The sequence below is a fragment of the Stomoxys calcitrans genome, chromosome 2, assembly GCF_963082655.1.
Source record: "Stomoxys calcitrans chromosome 2, idStoCalc2.1, whole genome shotgun sequence".
Lineage (NCBI taxonomy): Eukaryota > Metazoa > Arthropoda > Insecta > Diptera > Muscidae > Stomoxys > Stomoxys calcitrans.
In genome coordinates, this window is record NC_081553.1 from 154,864,877 (window position 1) to 154,886,882 (window position 22,006).

Genomic DNA, 22,006 nt, shown 5'->3' on the forward strand with positions numbered 1-22,006 from the left:
GACCACCCTAAGCCCCAAAACACCCCTAAATGGGACATATTTACCGACAATGGCAATATGGGACTCAAATGAAAAGTATTTGCGAGTAGAATACGAATCTGATATTCAAATGTGGGACCACGTTTCTGAGGGTTCACCCCTTTCCCAAAACACCCCTTAAACAGGACTTATTTACTGACCATAGGAATATGGGGCTTAAATAAAAGGTATTTAAATGTAGAATACGAATCTAATATCAAAATATGGGACCAAATGTTTGGGGGGCCGCATCTCACCAAAAACATCCCCCAAAGGTGACAAATTTACGACCAATATGGGGCTGAAATGAAAGGTCTTTGGGAGTAAAGCACGAATTTGATATCAATATTCGGGAAAAGTGTCTATGAGGCCACCCCACTCCCACAACACCGCCCAAATAGGAAGTATTTGTTGACTATAGCAATATGAGGCTCAAATAAGAGGGTTTTTAGAGTAGAACACTAATCCGATATATATTTTCAAGGCCAACTCACTCAGTGGCCGTCCATCCACCAAAACACCCCCCCAAGCCGATCATGTTTGCCGACTATGGAAATATGGGGCTCAAATTAAAGGTATTTGGGAGTAGACCACGTATCTGATATCAACAGTAGGGACCAACTGTCTAGGGGACGTCCCACCGCCATAACAAACCCCATTGGTCGTATTTGGTCACCAAGACAATTTGGGTCTTAAAGAGAGTGGAACCAAATATTTATAGTTTTTAGGGCCAAATAAGGAGTTTAAATGAGATTAGAAAACGAATTTGATATTCAATTTTGAGACCAATGGCAATATAGGGTTCAAATAAATGATATATAGTTATATGAGAATACAGCACGTTGGTGATATATTTTCCGGGCTTAGTCCTTGGGGGACCACCCCAATCCCCAAAACACCCCTAAATCGGGCATAATTACCGACCATGTCAATATGGAGCTTAAATGAAAGCTTTTGGGCGGTAGAGCTAGAATTGATACCCACTTTCGGGACAAATTTTCTGGAGGTCTACCCCTTTCCCAAAATACCCCACAAACAGCAATTTGTGACTGACCATCGCAATATGGGGCTCAAATAAAGGTGTTTGGGAGTAGAATACGAAATTGATATCCATATGTAGGACCATGTATCTAGGGCATCTACCCATCCCCAAAACACCCCCAAAGGGTAAAAATTTTTCGACCATGCCAATATGTGGCTCAAATGAAAGGCATTTAAGATTTGAAAACAAATTTGATAACCTATTTTGGGGCCATGTGTTTGGGGGCGCCTCATCCTGTAAACTCCCCTGAACCAATGGCAATATGGGGTTTAAATATATGGTATTTGAGAGCACGATGCTGATATTTTTTCAGGGCCAAGTGTCTCACCTACGAAAATACCCCTACAGCAGACATCATGAGAATATCGGGCTGAAATGAAGTATTTTAAGAATGGAGTACACCATACATCCAAACTTAAATTTGTAGACCAATAAAGATCATGTGAGACTCAGATAAAGGCACTTATATTGTTAAACTGTTTGTTGAGCGATATACTATTTTCGTGGCATGTTAATTCACTAAAAGCTCTTTAATTGTCGACAACAAATATTCCAAGGAAACTTTTGATCCATATAAAGTCAAAGAAGGCGCATCGGAGCGGGCCCGGGTCAGCTAGTAGTTAATAAAAACAAGGTATATTTTAAATGACACCTTGAGTATTTGAAGTAAGAAAGATGACACTCTATCGAACTTTCTTAAACCAAAACGCATTGTTGAATGTAGTTTGGAGCTTTCTTTTGGTATTTGAATCACAACCAGCTAGAGAGTGTGGGCAAAATGTATCTCTTAAGTAGAAGTATTGTTATACTTCCGTTATCGCTGGAACCAATGGGTTGCCGGGCAGAACATAATGAGTTTTTACCTATCTAATTTTTGAGGTGGTTAGGCGAACAATTAAATAACTCAATTAACTATAAGGTGAATTAAAGATTTATTTTTGTTTTCTTCGGCCTTTGTGTTTTATAAAATGTTAAAGCAAAAGGTCATAGTTTGGGGTCTTTAAGTCTTTTTTTATTTTTCAAATATGTCGCAATTTCTTTAAGTTGCGTCTTTAGAGGGGGGTTTCTACGATTAAATAAAAAATTGTTGTAAAAAACACATATTATATGACTAACAACCAATTATACGTGTGTACAAATGTACGAATATTCGTAGGTATGCACACACATTTAATAATCTCTGCGGTTGCATAGTTATTTCCATATATCCACATACCTACCATTCGGTAAAAAAAGGTGATATTAAAAAAAATATCTTATAACAGTCATTAGATTACATTTATGCGTATTTAATTGCTAGCTTAGGCACAGACACAAATGCAGTAGGCGTATCATTTTTGGTTTAAACTGCTGCGTATTACATAACACTTCGTAAAATTTTTTGAGCTATAACTCTTTTCAGAGAATTTGAGAATATGTCCCCAAATCGGGAAACTTTTTCCAAAATGTGGACGAAATTTTTGACTTGATGACATGGAGATTTGGTAGAGATTTTTTTTGTGCCTTCAAATGTTTAATTAACGTTGTGTGGAATTCTTGCTAAACCTTCTCTCAAGGAAAAAACAACAGGCCTGTTCGCGTATTTTGCAAGTAAAAATATCAAACGAAGCTTAAAGGAAGTCTATCTACATCGTAGAACTTACAGTACAAGTACAGCGTTTGTGTGTTTCTGCAAATACCACTTCTGCAAGCCAAAAAATAATTCTAGCCATAAACGAAATTTTCAACAAAGAAACTTTTTCTGGTAAAAATGTTAGGACATTGTTTACGAAAAAATTGCAAGATCTTTGATAAACATTTCTTGCCAGAATTTGTGACGAATACAATATTACGGAAAATTGCAATAACTATGTTTCTGTAAGTGCAATTCGGGCAATGCATACATATGGGTGACATATCGTAATCTATTTTGATAGAATTTAGCAGTCATAAGATAATGGCATTTTCCAAATCTTGCGAGGATCATTAAAAAATTACCACATTATTGCAATATTGCACAAAATTGCGTGAATATAGTATAAACGGGAGCTAAATCTAAATCCCAACCGATTTCGGCCTAAATCCGCAGACAAAGTACTTAATCGAATGTATCTATTTCACTCTTTTCCGAGTGTTAGAAAAAACAAAAAATTATTAAGAGACACAAACGATAAACTAATTAAACGAGTCATCTTTTCTCAAAATTCACGTGTGTTATTCAAAATTCACGTGTGTTATTCACGTTCGTACTCGTTTTACCGTGCTCCTGCTTTTTTCAAGTTTTTTACCACAAACCTGAATTGTTAGATCACTTAACACCCAATCACAATTAGTTCGCGCCGCGGGTGATTACCTGGACGTGAAGTTGTGCACCTGGTGTGTCGTGAATGATTTACAATATATAAAACATTTTGTCACAAAACAGAAAACTATTGGCAAAAGTAAATATATATTTTTACGATAAACAACAGGGACAGACAATTATATTCAGCACAAAACAAATCATCTGTTCGTGTCTCCCATAATAGGGGCAACGACAGTGCTGCCAAGTTCGTATCACAGTTTACCATATGATACAATGAACAGCATTGCCACATATAACCACCAAAGTATTTGGCAGTTATTTTGAAAGTAATAGGGGAAATGGATGACACTTCGTCCTCCGCCACTCCAAGAAATAGCATTAGCTGTTTCAGAGTTTCTAAACTTAAAGAGCTCGAGCAAATTAATGTAGAGCTCTTGGAAAAAGTTAAAACACTGGAGAATGTTTGTAATCAACTCCACCAGGAAAATGTATCCCTAAGAGCACAGTTTGCGGAAATTCAAACAGCAAACCAGAACCTCTCTATCAATGAAGATGTAATAAATATGGAAGATTCTAGCGAAAATACAGGCGTCCATGCCGAAAATAATGTTGTCCAGCCAACCGTGTACCTAACGGACGAGGAGGAATTAGCGAGGGAAACTGAATGGATCCTCAAGAAAAAGAAGAAGAGCCAGAAAAGGTCCAATACCCTGACACAGCAAACTGACGATGAAGTCTCTACTACACCAGCAGTCCAAGAGATGCCTGCTAAAACACCAGAGAATGCGGAAACCGCCGAGCCAAGGCCCCCCACAAGGCCACTTCGCCCACCACCTATTATAGTAAGTGCTGTCGAAAATTTCGGAGAACTTCGTAATATAATTAAACCTAAAGCAGTGAAAGGCTTCATTGCAAAGCAAATAAACAAACACTCCCAAAAAATATCTACCTTTGAAGTCAATGACTACAGAGAAGTCACAAAAGCCCTCAATGAGGCTAATATTCCATGGCATTCCTTTGAAAATAAGCATGAAAGACCTATTCGCGTTATTGCAAAGAATCTACACCATACATGCGACCCCATCGAAATTATTTCGGACTTGAAAGCTCAAGGTTTCAAAATTTTGAATGCTTTCAATAAGACCCACTTCTACACAAAAGATCCGCTAGATATTTTTATCCTAAGTTTTGATCCTACTGAAAACTTAGATAGTATTTATAAAATAAAACATATTTTAAATACTGTTGTTAAAATTGAAACAATAAAATTACCAAAACACATCCCACAATGTAAGAACTGTCAAGGTTACAACCATACGAAGAATTATTGCTCGAAACAACCTAGATGTGCCAGATGTGCCGGCAAACATGAAACAAAAAACTGCGAAAAACCTACTGTGTTCCTTCCTAAATGTTGTAACTGCGGTGAGCAACATCCGGCAAGCTATAGAGGCTGTATCGTAGCTAAAGAACTACAAAAACTGCGCAACCATAAACAGAAATTACAGAAAACCCTGCAACCTCAGCCAGTCGAAAATCTCTCACAAGCAATCCCGTGCACTTCCGCCAATACAGTATCAATTCCACAAAGAATTCAACCGCAACAACAACGTCCAAGTCAATCATACTCTGCAGCAACGAAATTAAATAGTACACAGCAAGCAAACGCAAGTAAGCCCAATTACGAAAACACACTTAGCAAAATCTTGTCTAAATTAGAAGCCATTGAATCCTTCAATAAATCATTAGACATGCGTTTAAGCATACTAGAAGAAAATTTCTTTGGTACACTTATACAAACGTAATGTTATCAATGTTAAAAGTGATGCAATGGAATGCAAACGGTCTACTGAGGCATAAAAACGAATTAGAATTCTTATTAATAGAAAAAAATATCGACGTGTGTCTTATAAGCGAAACACACTTTGTCAAAGACTCCTACCTAAAGTTAAAAAATTATGATATATACCACACAGTTCACCCCAGTAATAACTCAAGAGGAGGGAGCGCGGTCATTGTTAAAAGCTCGATCGAGCATTGGCTCGAAAATAAGATAGGTGTACAGGAATTTCAAGCTACAACGGTTACAATTATAGTAGACAAATCTCCGTTATCTATAACATCTGTATATAGTCCACCGAGGCACAACATAAAATCCAAACAGTATGAAGAACTTATTAACGCACACAAACATAAGTTTATGATGGGAGGTGACTTCAATGCGAAGAATATCCAGTGGGGCTCTAGACTAACTACGCCTAAGGGCAAAGAACTCTACCGTGCACTGCAGCATACGGGTTGTGCAGTAATTTCAACTGGCAAACCTACTTATTGGCCCACAGATATCTCGAAAATTCCTGACGTGATCGATTTTTTTGTAACTAGAAAAATCGAACGAACCAAACTTATAATAGAAGAAGGTCATGAACTAAGTTCTGATCACTCTCCGATTTATCTGACGTATTCGAGCCAACCTAATGTTAAACAATCCTGCGCCGTCTTAACTAATAAGTATACAGACTGGGACTATTTTAAACATCTCATTACGAACTCAGTTAAGCATTCACCCATTAATAGCAAGGAAGACATCGAAGAAGAAGTAGACGTTTTCACAAAAATAATTCAATTAGCTGCTTGGAATAGTACACCGAAGGTAATTATCCCCCAAGGTGCAACGGCATACCCCCAATATATTTTAAATAAAATAAAAGAGAAAAGAAAATTAAGGAAAAAATGGCAAATAACACGATCGCCACGGGACAAAAGAAGGTTAAACTGTGCTACAAAAAACCTGAGCAGATTGACAAAAAAACACAACAATCAAACCTTTCACAATTACTTGGCAAATTTAAATCCAACCATCTATTCTAATTACTCCCTATGGAAAGCTGCAAAGAATAAACATAGACCAACACAACAAAAAGTTGCAATTTTAAATCATAACGGCCAATGGGCAAAAAGCGATATCGAAAAAGCAAATACATTCGCCCACGTTTTAAGATCTACCTTTTCAAATCCGTCACCAATAATTACCAACAATAACAATAATCCTTATCGAGATACTTCCTTTGAACCATTTGAAAAAATTACAATTAAAGAAGTATGGAATGCAGTGCAACAATTAAAAAACAAAAAGTCTGGAGGATTCGATCTTATAAAAGGAGATGTCTTAAAACAATTACCTTACCATGGCTTTGTTAGATTAACGACTATTATGAATGCTGTTTTAACACATAAATACATACCAACCTGTTGGAAAGTTGCCGAAATAGTGATGGTACAAAAGCCAGGGAAAAATCCGCATGACCCCAAATCATACAGACCAATATCTCTTCTTCCGGTAATTGGAAAACTTTTCGAAAAGCTTTTCTGCAAAAGGCTGGAGTCAATTGTCTCGACAAGGCATATAATACCCAATCACCAATTTGGATTCCGAAAGAAGCACTCTACTATTGAACAGGTTCACAGAGTTACCGATACCATTGAAAAGGCATTCGAAAATAAGAAGGTTTGTTCAGCTGTATTTTTAGATATCTCTCAAGCGTTTGACGGCGTCTGGCATAATGGACTTATAAACAAACTCAGAATGCTGCTTCCTGAAAATTATAGCGATATCCTCACATCGTATCTGAGAGATCGATACTACAGGGTACGGTACGAAAATGAATATTCCGAACTGCACCCCATACTCTCAGGAGTCCCACAGGGCAGTATCCTAGGCCCTATTTTATATCTTATCTATACTTATGATATGCCTCTAAACGAAAACTGTTTCATAGGAACTTTTGCTGATGATACGGTCTTGATGTCTTCAGGTTCAAGCTCAAAAGAATCAATAACTTGCTTGCAATCTGCCTTAAACAATATATCTAATTGGACCAAAGAGTGGGGACTAAAACTAAATAGTAATAAATCAGTTCACGTGGATTTTTCCAAGGTACACACTAGAAATACACCATTATACTTAAACTCTGAGCAAATACCAGTAGCAAACTCCGCAAAGTACTTAGGATTTACCCTAGATTCAAAGTTAACATGGAAAGATCATATTAATAAAAAGAGGGATGAGCTAGATATAAAATACCGTAACTTAAGCTGGCTAATTGGAAGAAACTCAGTCTTATCAACGGACAACAAACTTCTGATCTACAAACAGACGCTAAAACCTCTGTGGCAATATGGCATACAACTTTGGGGATGTGCTTCAAACAGTAATATAGAAAAAATACAAAGGTTCCAAAATAAAGCAATGAGATCAGCTGTCAATGCACCATGGTTTGTCCGAAATAGTGACTTACATCGAGATCTTAAAATGAAAACTGTAAAAGAGGAAATCTCTAACCATGCTCAGAAACATGCAATGCGGCTCCAGCAACATACTAACCCTGAGGCCCTAAAGCTGCTCGATTATTCGAATCAATTCAGAAGACTGCAACGATTCAAACCCCATGATTTGTTAACACGCTTCACAGGATAGAAGATAGATAGCATATTACGTAATAGAAATAAATTATCTTAATTCAAATATTTTGTATTAGGTTAATCTAATTACCCAATTATTTTTTAGTACGTCTGCATCAAAACTACTAGTTAGTCACTTTGTAATTAGAGACTAGTTGTAGTATTACTTTAAGCAAAAAAAAAAAAAAAAAAAAAAAAAAAAAAAAAATCTTTTCTTGTAAAAAAGCCTTTGGATTTAGCGTCTTAGCGACAGACGATGTCACAAAGAGTTGTACTGACATCGAAGTTACTTTCACATCACAAGTGGAAAATTCACGACCAACTTTCATCAGTGGAGAGGAATATTGTATAGTAACTATAAACATAGAACTTCCCTAATAACAGATTATTTTGACGCAAAGATATTTTAAACGTTTTATATTTATCGTGTGGGAATCATTGTACATATATCGAATTCGTATTGATTTAATTGTTTGATAAAAATAATTGAGTTTGGTTATATGTTTCATTAGCTTTGAAATATAACGTTGTGCGCTAAAACAGATTGGTGCGATCTGGCCAGGCGATCAATGGCGCATGCTTGGGTAATAAGGATTCCCTCAGATCCTGAATCCATACATGAAAGACTAAGGGAATGAAATCCCCATTTTTCAACCACTGACTGGAAGATTGGTAGAATGGATGAGGCTGATGGTGACCGGAGACATGCAGTATTCGTATTAACTCCGGCAGTCTCGCAGTTTCAAAAAGTCTGAAAGAGTTATATCCTACAGATTTAAAATACTGCAGAAGCGGTCCCTCAGCTAAACAGAAGAAAGGCGGATTGGCAAAAATTTCGGCACAAATTCTGCACGTCTACCCTTCTAGACCAGAAAAGTAAGTGGAAACTGCGGAACCTATAATGGTTAAGCGGATCAAGAAGGCCCTGAATGATTCGCTTGTGATAGCATGTCCTAGGGCCAAGGGACGGCCATGGTTGACCCCAGAGCTGGTTGGTCTAAGGAAGGACTGCAGAAAACTCTTCAGCAGAGCGAAAGCCACAAGAGCATAATACGATTGGGACATCTATAAGGCTTAGCTAAGAAAATATAAGGGCGAACTCAGAAAAAATCCTGCGCAAAATTTTCCAGCTCCGTGGAGGATACATCTGGGGCCTCTAGGCTAAGGAATATTCTGTTCTCGAGACATATTACGGTGAGTTATATTCAGAAGTCAGAGAATGTATGGAAAATGTCTAGTGAGGAAACACTAGAACTATTCGTTGATACACATTTCCCGGGAAATTCTCCAACGGACAACGTGGCGCCAGAAGAGGTTGTCACTGGTATGCATTTGTCGGAGTTTATTAGAGAAATTGTGTCTGAGCCGTAAATCCTCTGGGCGATTAGAAGATTCGACTCCTTTAAGTCGCCAGGCCCCGATGATGTATCACCGGTTGAATAACAATCTGTGTCTGATAGACTGGTTCCCTGGCTTAGGCAGATATACTCTGGTTGTATTAGTAAGTCGTATATGCCTGTGGGATGGAGGGACACATAGACCATTTTTATTCCGAAAGCAGGAAAACATTACCACCCGATGGCGAAAGATTTTCATACTATCAGTCTGCTATCTTTTTTACTGAAGACATTTGAGAGGTTGATAGAATCATATCTTAGGGCAAAGATCCCTGGAGATCATCTGTCGCGGCAGCAGCATGCATATAGTAAAGCCAATTCACTGAAACAGCCCTTCACAACCTAGTCGGCTACACAGAGGGTTCTCTTGCTGTCAAGGAATATACAATGTCACCATTTCTTGACACTGAACCGACGTCAATCATGAAGGATTTGGAGTTTCTAGGCATCAACTCTACCATAAGAAAGTTTATTAATAACTTACTTACTAAAAGATGCATTACGGCAGGCTTGGATCTGTGGATCTAAAAAGATGGGCCAGCAGAGAACGCCTTAAGGCGGTGTACTGTCACCTCTACTTTGGAATAAAGCCATTAACTATATATTACTGCCTCTGGAGGAAAAAGGTTTAAAAGTGGTCGCGTATGTTGATGACGTGGCAATTGCGGTTAGGGGAAAGTTTCCCAGCACTCTAAGAGATATACTTCAGTAAGCTCAACATGCAACAGCGAAATTGTTTAGGTGTAAGTCCGTGCAAAACAGAAGTAGTTGTTTTGCCTTCAGTGGTACCGGTCTCCTTCGGAGGAGAGAACGTTCCATTTATAGGAATCGAAAAATATCTGGGTGTTTTGCTGGACAGGAAATTGAACCTCAAATCCAACATTTTGGAAAAGGCACGAAAGGCAACTCTTGCCCTATACACCTGCAAGAGAGCCATTGCCAAAAATAGGGGGTTTAGACCTCGTGTCCTGCACGCTATATGGTGTTGTGGTCAGGTGAACTGTTCAATATTTAACCGGATCCAAAGGATGGCTTGTTTGTGCATCAAAGCCGTACTGAGGACGACACCAACCGATGCACTGAATTTAATGCTACATCTAATGCCGCTGGAAATTGTGGCTAGACAAACTGCAGCGACAACTGCCGTGAGGTTAAGGGAGCTTTCTCGTTAGTCATGTGGCGGCTACGGATACTGTGTTATCATTGATACCATATCCGATGCTCCCGGCAGCGTAGATTACATCCTACCTGAGCCGCTTTTTGATAAAAAGTACTGTGCCACTATTCCTGATAGAACCGATTGGAACTACATTTTCCCTGCTAATAGAACTTACATAGACTTCTATACGGATGGTTCCAAACTAGACGACCAGGTGGGGTTTGGGTGTACTCTAAAGATCTAGAACTGGTCATATCGAAAAGATTATCCGATCACTGCAGTGTATATCAAGTGGAGATCCTTGCAATTAAGGAAGTGGTGGAATGGCTAATATATAATGTCATTCCAGCTATTAAATCCCTGCAGCACCTATTTCTGAATACAAAAACCGCTCTCGACTGTCGCAAATCTCTCAACGAGATGGCTGAATAGTTCAAAATTCACCGGCCACAGAGATATCCCAGGAAATTGTAAAGTGGGCGAGCTTGCGAGACTACTTTGCCCTTTCCAGGGAAACTGGAATCTGTGGCTATGCCTCTAACGACATGTAAGCTAAATTTTCAGGACCAAGCTCGTAGGACAACTAATGATAGATGGTCACAAAGAGGAAGCTGTTAGCATTCCAAAACTATGTGGCCTAATCTAGACTTGAAGAGGTCTCCCGCTTTGCTGTCACTGGCTAGAACAGACGTCTCAGTCATTGTGTACGTCACTACAGGTCTCTGTCTAATCGGAAAACATGCTGACAGACTGAAGGTTGCCAGCAACGACATTTGCAGAATCTGTGAGGACATGGAAGAAGGAGAGACTATAGAACACCTTCTGTGTGTGTGTCCCGCACTGTCAGTAAGAAGCAGTTCCACTTTAGGTTCTCATTTCTTTGAGAACCAGTGTGATTTAGCCGATGTGAACATTCGAAAGTTGTTGTGTTTTTTAAAGCGATCTGGATGGTTTAACGGTAGGTACTAGAAAGCATCTTCCCTTTTCTGTTCCTGTGGTATCGCAATGAAGGAAAAAGTCTAAGTGAGTTTGATGGCAAACGGCCACTTAAACCTAACCTAACCAGCAACTTAAGGCCTGAAGCGGCATTTCTAAACCATGCACCATATATAGGGAAGCCAGCCAGTAATTGTTAATTTTAAAGCTGACTGTTACTGAATCGTCAGTGCTTAGCGATGGAGAAGACAATTATTAAGACTACTCTTTCCAAGAATACAGGCTCTGTGTCTCATATTCCCCGTACCCTTGAGTAGTTTCAATCTGGCATACTTAGTCCACGAACCACATCACCACATACCTATAGTTCCTGGATAGTAACCACGTCAAATCCTCTTGCCATCAGAAGGACTTTTAGTGCCACCGAAGCGGTCTTACAATGTCACGATTCAGAATTTCCACCACTGTTGCGTTAGCCTCGTCTTCTGAGTCCGCCAGGAGTTCATCCACACAAGATTCGTTTGATCTTGTCATGATGAGTTTGATGAGATGAGGCAGTTGAGTAAGCATAGGAAACACTGTTCCTCAATACACTGGACACATGCGGTGTGAACGGTTCCTTCTTAGATGCTTCCTTAGCCGCTCCTGTCGAAGCACATTTTTAGTTTCGTCCATCCCCGCTGGCGCACACCTTGAGCCCAACCCAACCGGATGACCCACCCACACAGGGCTTGTCGTATCCAGTATCGACATCTTCCTTTCCTGTCTCGATCGTGGCAGGGGGATTTTAGTCTTCCGCAGTCCGCCAGACTTTGGAGATGTGATCAATATCTCCTCAGACAAGTGTTAACCAACACCGATTCCCCACCGCTTCTATAGACCTTTAGCTTCAACTTGTGGAATCTATATGCAACCCTGTTCTTCTCCTTTTTCGACAACTACCATCACCCAACTGTCCCTAGCGACATTTGCAAAGGTTCTTGGATACAAATAATTATTGTTCGCCTTTTCTTTTGGGCATTGGATGCCGTCCAGGTGACCGCAACCTTTTGGCCGAGTGCGGTGCCGTTTCCGATTCTAGATGTGTAGCCTTTGGGATGGCCTGTGCAGCTTATCTCCGAGCCAATTAAGGGAGTGACTCCCCTTATCTGCGAGAGTCTTAGAATCTTTCGCATCTATCCTCTCAATAAACCTGAGAGCAATGCGTCTTTTATCATTTCAACGTCTTAAAGGGTGTATCGGTATGAAAGAGAATGCAGATGGCCTGTGTAAATAATAGGCATGCGCAGATAGAAATGGTTCGGCATTTTCCTTAAGACTCGAACCAGGTGTCTTCGTCAAAAGCCCCTGCTGACCAGCCGTCTGTTAGCTAGTGGAGTCTGGAGCAGTAAACAACAGTCTACACTGCAACTTCGACTGATGGAGCGGCCTAATACCATCACCGCAGTTGTTGGATTCTCTTATATACTAGGATATACATTTTACTGGTATATTCGTAATCATCTCCCATTTCTGCGCACAGGTCGAAAGCGTTAATGACGCCGCCAAGATAAAAAAGTTTCTTTCATAAACCCATGTCCAAACTGAAACTTTAGTAGACGACATGGGAGTGGGAGCAGAGACAACCGAGGACATTTTGAGGCTTTTGATGAAAACCCATTTTTCACAGGATACGACGGGTTTCATGGAGACACCGGAATCTTGGAATAATGCCGTTGATCGGAGGTTTATAACTACGAAATTTATGGTGAAGGAATCCCTGAGGAGCCTCAAGTCACGCGAACCTGATGGAATATTTCCGGCGTTACTACAGAAAGAGGCAGACTATCTGGCGCCTCATCTGGCCAATATTTTCACAGCGTGTCTAGGACTTGCATGTACTCCGAAAGCCTGGCAAGAGACAAGGGTGGTGTTTATACCCATGCCCGGCAAGGCAAAGGCCAACAGACCCATAAGCCTTACGCCCTTTCTATTCAAAACCATGGAAAGTACTCAAAACCATGAAAGAAAGGACATTCAGCGAACTACTCAAATACACACAGCATACCTATGTCAAGGGAAGATCGGTAGAGACTGCCCTGTACGAGGTTGTGCATAAAATAGAAGAATCCTTCGTTTCCAAAATGTACACCCTGGCGGTATGCATCGACATCGAAGGGGCTTTTAACGATGTGCGGACCGACACACTGATCCCATCTTTAGACCAGTACCGGGTGGACCCGGTCCTTAGAGACTGGATAAACCATATGCTAAGGAACAGATGGATAAATTGTATGTCCTATGGCATAAATATAAGGGAGAGAGTGGCACAAGGCACGCCATAGGGGGGCATTTTATCGCCACTATGGGCAGTATGTAGTTGGTAGGCTCGAAATGGGGCCTGAATCCAAGGATAGTACACTGGCTCTACAGAAGCGTGATGAGACTAATACTTACTTACGCCTCAGTAGTTTAGTGGACTGCTATGGAGAAAAAGTGCAACTTAAGGACCATACAACAGGTTCCGAGAACATGTTGTCTTGGTAAGGCGGAGCGATGAGGATCACGCCCACTAGGGCACTGGAGACTATTCTAGATATCCGACCCATTGACATATAGATTAAGTGTGAGGCAGCCACTGCGGCTATGAGACTTAAGGCGATGGGAGAATGGATTGAGAATGGGAGCAGCTCACACCATCGCGGTATAAATGAGGCGACGATAACGCGTAACCTGGAAAAAAGGAAAGAGGTTTCCGATCGGATACCTGAGATGAACCTTGAAGTCGAGTGTGAGGCGCTGTTGCCATCGGCACAGTCTTGGATTGACGGAACCCTAGTATTGCCATCTGGAAGATCATATTACACGGATGGATCAAAGCTAGAGGACAGAGTGGGCCTGGGGGTCTACATTGAGAACCCAGAGACTGAAATCTGTTTTAGACTGCCTGACCATAATACGGTCCTGCAGGCGGAGATCCTAGCGATCACGGAATGCGTGAAGTTGTGTGGTGCTGGCGCGAGGACGTCGAGTGTGAACATCTTTACCGACAGTAAAATTGCCATAAGGGCAATAACAACCAGGAAGGTAAGGTCACGAACTGTCTTGCAGTATAAGAAGAGGATTAACGCCTTCTCCGAGGATGGGAAAAATACGCATCTTTTGGGTGCCGGCCCATAAATTAGTAAGGGGAAATAAAGGGTGATTTTTTTGAGGTTAGGATTTTCATGCATTAGTATTTGACAGATCACGTGGGATTTCAGACATGGTGTCAAAGAGAAAGATGCTCAGTATGCTTTGACATTTCATCATGAATAGACTTACTAACGAGCAACGCTTGCAAATCATTGAATTTTATTACCAAAATCAGTGTTCGGTTCGAAATGTGTTCATTCACCGTAACGTTGCGTCCAACAGCATCTTTGAAAAAATACGGTCCAATGATTCCACCAGCGTACAAACCACACCAAACAGTGCATTTTTCGGGATGCATGGGCAGTTCTTGAACGGCTTCTGGTTGCTCTTCACTCCAAATGCGGCAATTTTGCTTATTTACGTAGCCATTCAACCAGAAATGAGCCTCATCGCTGAACGGTGAATGAACACATTTCGAACCGAACACTGATTTTGGTAATAAAATTCAATGATTTGCAAGCGTTGCTCGTTAGTAAGTCTATTCATGATGAAATGTCAAAGCATACTGAGCATCTTTCTCTTTGACACCATGTCTGAAATCCCACGTGATCTGTCAAATACTAATGCATGAAAATCCTAACCTCAAAAAAATCACCCTTTATAAGGGCAGATGATTTGCCGGTCAAGGCCCGAGGACTGCCGTTAAAAAATTTGGTTAACCCGAAGCCTTTCGGGTCGACGCAGTCGGAGTTAAGGGAGTGGGCGACGAATGCGCATGCAACATTGTGGAACAGAGAAACGGTCGGTAGGACGGCGAAAATCGTATGGGGGGGATCCAGATCGTGAGAAGATGAGGCTATTACTGAAAGGAAGTAAGAAGGAGGTCAGTATAGCTATTGGTATCATAACGGAACGCATAGGACTACGACATAGGACACTTATGTAAAATCGGTGCGGCAAGTGAAAGCATGTGTAGGGCATGCGGGGAAGATGATGAGACATTGGAGCATTTCCTTTATCATTGCCCGGTTTATGCGTCTAACGGATACCGGTACTTAGGTGGAGACCCAATACCAGACATGAACCAACTTAGGAGAGTGGTATTGAAAACAATTAAGAATTTTGTAAGTAGCACGGAATTCCTAATTTAAAACTTTCTTTTTAGAGGTTACTTTATAGTTTTTAGAGCGCACACCAAGCCGATTACTGGCTTAGGTGTATGTCCATAGTGGTATGGGGCGGATTAATATCTGCACCCTCTTTTCAACCTAACATAACCTAAAAGTTTGCAGCTATAAATCAAACCAGTCATTTTGACCGGTTTGGTCCCTAGGTATGTAAACAATTTTGGTCTTTCTAATGTTAATGATGTCAATACAAAATCTGGTGGGGAACATTATCCCGATATGTATAAGAGGAGCGGATTGGAATATTGAATTTCAAAAGTTGAAACAACTTGTAGCAGAACATGTAATAAATAACCCTATTTTTATCGGAGACATGAACAGACGAATCAGAAAAAATCTATAATATATACATGCAATAAATGAAACCAATTTTATATCTGGCAAAGATAATCGTAAATCGCGATATAGAAGTTAATTCAAAATGTTGTAACTTTTTAAAGTTTTTTGATGATTACAATCTGATTGTACTTAATGGCCAAACTCTCAGATAAGAAGGGAAGTTTACCTACGTCAACGCTCTTGGGCAATCGGTTAATGATATGTACAGTAGCAGCAAATTTAGTGTCATATGTAAATAAATTCTACACTGAAGACAAAATATGATCGGATCATCTCCCTATTGTGCTTGAAAATGTATTCCACTCCACCGAAATGTCCTCCATCAAGAACCAGTGTTTATCGATTGTATGGTGAATTCAACTGAGGTCGTAGTTCACTCCAAGACGAATTTCGTGAAGCTCGTCCAAAACCAGTTGTTATTCCAAAACCCATTGATGCTGTGCGCCAACTGATATTGCAAGATCGTCATGTGACATATCGTGAGATTGAGACAATCTTAGGCATTAGTGGGACAAGCATACATTCAATATTATATGAACATTTGACCGTCAAATTTTTTTTCGCGTTGGATCCCACACAGTATGTCAATCCCTTAAAAAAGACTCGTGCCGATTGGTCGAAAGAAATGCTCCAAAAACACTATCGCGGTGCTTCGAAGCACATCTATTACATCATGACAGGTGATGAATCGTGGATTTACGCGTATGATGCCGAGAGTGAATAGCAGTCGACTGAATGGGTCCAAATCCAACAAAAGTTGCCCGCGCACGAATTGTTACGAATGACGAAATGAATGACGAAATTAGTATACCCTCATTCTATGGTAAAATTTTCTTTTTCCTTTACTTTTTAGTTTATGGAGCGCACAACAAGACAATTACCTTGTTAGGTGTATGTCCATAGTGGCATGGGGCGCATAATGCGAGTAACATGAACTTCCAGATGGCAATACTAGGGTTCCGTCAGTCCAAGACTGTGCCGCTGGCACTAGTGCCTCGCACTCGACCTCAACTGTCGTCTCAGGTATCCGATCGGACACTACACTTCCTTCCAGGTTTCCAGTCGTCGCTTCGTTTACACCGCGATGATATGAGCTGTTTCCATCCTCAATCTATTCTCCCATCGCCTTATGTCTCATAGCCGCATTGGCCGCCTCACACTTAATCTATATGTCAATGTACCTAGTGGTCGTGGTCCTTATCGCTCCGCTTATGCTAAGACAACATGTTCTCTGAACCTGTTGTATGGTATTTATTTTGCACTTTTTTCTCCTTAGCAGTCCACCAAACTACTAAGGTGTAAGTAAGTATTGGTCTAATTACGCTCCTGTAGAGCCAGTGAATTATTCTCCGATTTAGGGCCCATTTCGAGCCAACAGCCCGTCTTTATAGTGCCCAACATCTGTGAGCCTTCTCATAACGCTTCTGAATGTGAAACTTCCAATTCAGTTTCCTGTCCAAGATCACCCCTAGGTATTTGACCTTGTCAGATATGGAAATCGTTTTATTAAGAGAACGTTGTATGGCCTTTCTGCATAGCTGGTTCGGATCCTTACTCTTTAGAAGTATTATAACATCGTCTGCTTAGCAGACGGGTACAAATCCTTCCTCAGTCAGCATTCGTAATATGTCACTAATGGTGGTCACCCAAAGGAGTGCCCCAGTGGCGTGCACTGCGACACTTTTTCCTTTATGGGACCGGGTCCACCTGTTGCTGGTCTAACGATTGGATCCGTGTGTCGGTCCGCACATTGTTAAACGCCCCTTCGATGTCAATGCAAACCGCCAATATGTACGTCTTGGTATCGAAGGATTCTTCTATTTTATGCACAACCTCGTACAGGGCAGTCCGACCGACCTTCCCTTGACATAGGTGTGCTGTTTGTATTTGAGCATTTCGGATGTCCTATTCTTTATCATGGTATCCACAATACGTTATTTGGGTTTGAGTAGAAAGGCTTATAGGTCTGTAGGCCTTTGGTGTCGCATAACTTGCCTTGCAGGGCTCGGGTATGAATACCACCCTTGCCAGCTGAAAGCTTTCGGGGTATAAGCAAGTCCTAGGCTCACTGTGAAAATAGTGGGGCGCCTTAAAGTCGGCCTCCTTTTGTAGTAACGCGGAAATATTCCAACAGGTCAGAGTGACTTAAATGTTTTGAAGTTTCTCAAGGCTTCCTTGACCATAAATTCCATTATGATAAGCCTACGATCATCCTCATTATTCCAAGATTACGGTGTCTCCGTGAGTCCCGATGTATCCTGTGGAAAATGCGATTTTATCAAAAGCATCAAAATGTCCTTCGATGTCTATGCTTTCACTCCCATGTCGTGTACTAACGATTCAGTTTGGACATGGGTTTTTGAGAGAAATTTTTCGTCCTGGCGACGATATCGGCCTGGTCGCAGAAAAGCTTCCAGGAGGCACGTTTTGCTGCTCTAGTATTCCTTGAGCCGTGTGTAATACACATCTCAATATACTTCCACTTTTTTTCGACGTGCTCTATTATAATGTCTGCGGACTCATTTCCCAATGTTGCGAGTCTCCCCGGTCATCCAGAGTTTCTCTTGGTCTGATTTCCTTTTTCGAAGGGGACAACTATCTTCGAGAGACTGACACACTAGTGCTGTCATTATCCTGTTACATTTTCATCAATGTCTTCTATGCTTGGACAATCTAAAGTATCTTGCCCAAGTCTTCTCCTGAGTAGTCTTCTGAATTTTGTCCAGTTGGTTTTCAACTTATTCCGGAAGCTTATCGGATTCGGCGCTGGCCGTGCTATTCCAAACCTAATATAGCGATATTCTGAGAAGGAATGCTCCATGGAGGCCCTCCAATCCTGAACCTCGTCTTTCAGATTTTTCAAACATACTGTCACTTCTAAAACCTCCTCCATGATCCTATTATCAAAGGTAGCGGTGTTACCAATATTATGTGTTATTGGGTCTATAGAATTCAAGGATTCTGCCAGTAATGTTGGTGCTACCCCACGAAATGTGGTGAGAGTTCTCAATGCACCCTATTAGTACCTCATTTTCTATCTGTTTTGCTTTCCACACCAACCGTTGCAGATCCGATGTAGCTGGCGGTTTCGGAGAGTCGAAAGGCAGATAAAGTGATTCCAGGTATGATCCACCGTCTCCCTGTCTCATCACTGTTGCATCCGACGTTGACAACTCTGGGGCAAATATATAATTTAAATTTGTATGACAAATAACGCAAGTCCTCCACCGATTATCATTGTTAGCATAGAATAATTGGTAGTTGGTATGATTCAGTCCAGAAACTTTGTTCCGGGTTGTGTGACTCCTGAATTTAGGCAATATGAATCTTGCCCTTGCTGATTTTCTGCTTCAGATCGTGAATAGCTGTCTGGCTCCGGTGGAGGTTTATTTAGATGACCTCAATCGTTGGTCCTCCATTAGATGGGCTTCTTAGGAGTGGGCGATGGTCTCTTCGTCTGTTCCCCGTTCTTTATGCTGCATTGGGTTTCCCTTTCCTAGTCTTTCGAAACAGCCATTCACGACCTAGTTGCCTACATAGAGAGTTCTCTATGTAGACAGGGGAAAGTATATATCTTATATATAAAAATCTTATATATAACAAGTAAAAGCGTGCTAAGTTCGGCCGGGCCGAATCTTTTATTCCCTCCACCATGGATCGAATTTGTCGAGTTCTTTTCCCGGCATCTTTTCTTAGGCAAAAAAAGGATATAAGAAAAGATTTGCTCTGCTATTAGAGCGATATCAAGATATGGTCCAGTTTGGACCACAATTAAATTATATGTTGGAGACCTGTGTAAAAAGTCAGCCAATTCGAATAAGAATTGCACCTTTTGTGGGCTCAAGAAGTAAAATAGAGAGATCGATTTATATGGGAGCTGTTTCGGGCTATAGACAGATTCAGACCATAATAACCACGTATGTTGATGGTCATGAGATGATCCGTCGTACAAAATTTCAGGCAAATCAGATAATAATTGCGACCTCTAGAGGGTCAAGAAGTCAAGAAGTCAAGATCTTAGATCTGTTTATATGGCAGCTATATCAGGTTATGAACCGATTTGAACCTTATTTGACAAAGTTGTTAAAAGTAAGAATAAAATACGTCTTGCAAAATTTCAGCCAAATCGGATAGGACTTACGCCCTCTAGAAGCTCAAGAAGTCAAGTACCCAGATCTGTTTATATGACAGCTATATCAAGGTTATGAACCGATTTGAACCATAGTTGGCACAGTTGTTGGATATCATAATAAAGTACGTCGTGCAAAATTTCATTCCAATCGGATAAGATTGCGCACTCTAGAAGCTCAAGAATCAAGACCCAAGATCGGTTTATATGGCAGCTACATCAGGTTATGGACCGATTTGGACCATACTTGGCACAGTTATTGGATATCATAGCGAAACACGTTGTACTAAATTTCATTCGAATCGGAAAAAATTGCGCACTCTAGAGGCTGAAGAAGTCAAGACCCAAGATCGGTTTATATGGCAGCTATATCAAAACATGGACCGATATGGCCCATTTACAATACCAACCGACTAATAAGAAGTATTTGTGCAAAATTTCAAGCGGCTAGCTTTACTCCTTCGGAAGTTAGCGTGCTTTCGACAGACAGACGGACGGACGGACGGACAGATGGACGGACGGACGGACAGACGGACGGACATGGCTAGATCGACATAAAATGTCGCGACGATCAAGAACATTTATACTTTTTGGAGTCTCAGACGAATATTTCGAGTAGTTAAAACCAGAATGACGAAATTAGTATACCCCCCATCCTATGGTGGAGGGTATAAAAATCAATTTGTTTTTTGTAGGTTTGTTTGTTCGTGTGTTCCTTATAGACTCAGAAACGGCTGAACCGATTTCTTGAAATTTTCACAGATGGTGCATAATGATCCCGTGGTGAAAATAGTGTAATAAATTTTTTGATATCTGAATGGGGGGCGGACCCTCCCCCTTACCCTAATTTTCAGAAACGCCAGATGTCGGAGATGGATTTTGTATGCTCTCATATAGTGTCCTAAAAATACAAATTTTGTATCCAAATTTCGGATGGTGTACCTAGAGGGGCCGCCCCACCCAAAAACCTACCAAACATATATTTAGACCAATCACGGCAATATGGGACTCAAATGAAAGGTAATTAGGATAAGAAAGCGTATCTGATATATAATTGTCGGACCAAGTGTTGGGGAAATATGGGGCTCAAATTAAAGGTATTTGGGAGTAGACCACGCATCTGATATCAACATTAGGGACCAACTGTCTAGGGGACGTTCCACCACCATAATACTCCCAAATTGGACGTATTTGCTCACCAAGACAATTTGGGTCTTAAAGAGAGTGGAACTAAATAGGAGTTTAAATGAGATTAGAAAACGAATTTGGTATCCAATTTTGAGGCCAATGGCAATATGGGGGTCAAATAAATTATGTATAGATATATGAGAATAGAGCACATTGCTGATATATTTTCCGGGCTCAGTGTTTGGGGGACCAACCCACTCCCCAAAGCACCCCTAAATCGGGCACATTTACCGACCATATCAATGTGGAGCTTAAATGAGGGGTATTGGGGGGTAGTGCAAGAAGTGATACCCACTTTCGGATTCAATTTTCTGGGGGTCCACCCCTTTCCCAAAATACCCCACAAACAGCAATGTTTTAGTGACCATCGCAATATGGGGCTTAATTATATGGATATGGGAGTAGAATATCCAAATGTAGGACTATGTATTTAGGGCATCACCCCCCAAAGGGTAGAAATTGTTCGACCATGCCAATATGTGGCTCAAATGAAAGGTATTTAAGATTAGAAAATGAATTTGATAACCTATTTTGGGGCCATGTATTTGGGGGACACCTCATCGAGTAAACTCCCCTAAACCATTGACAATATGGGGTTTGAATAAAATTTGGAAGAAGAGCACGATGCTGATATTTTTTCATGGCCAAGTGTCTGGGGGAACACCTCACCCCCCTAAATCAGATATCATGAGAATATCGGGCTGAAATAAAGTATTTTAAGAATGGAGTACACCTTACATCCAAACTTAAAT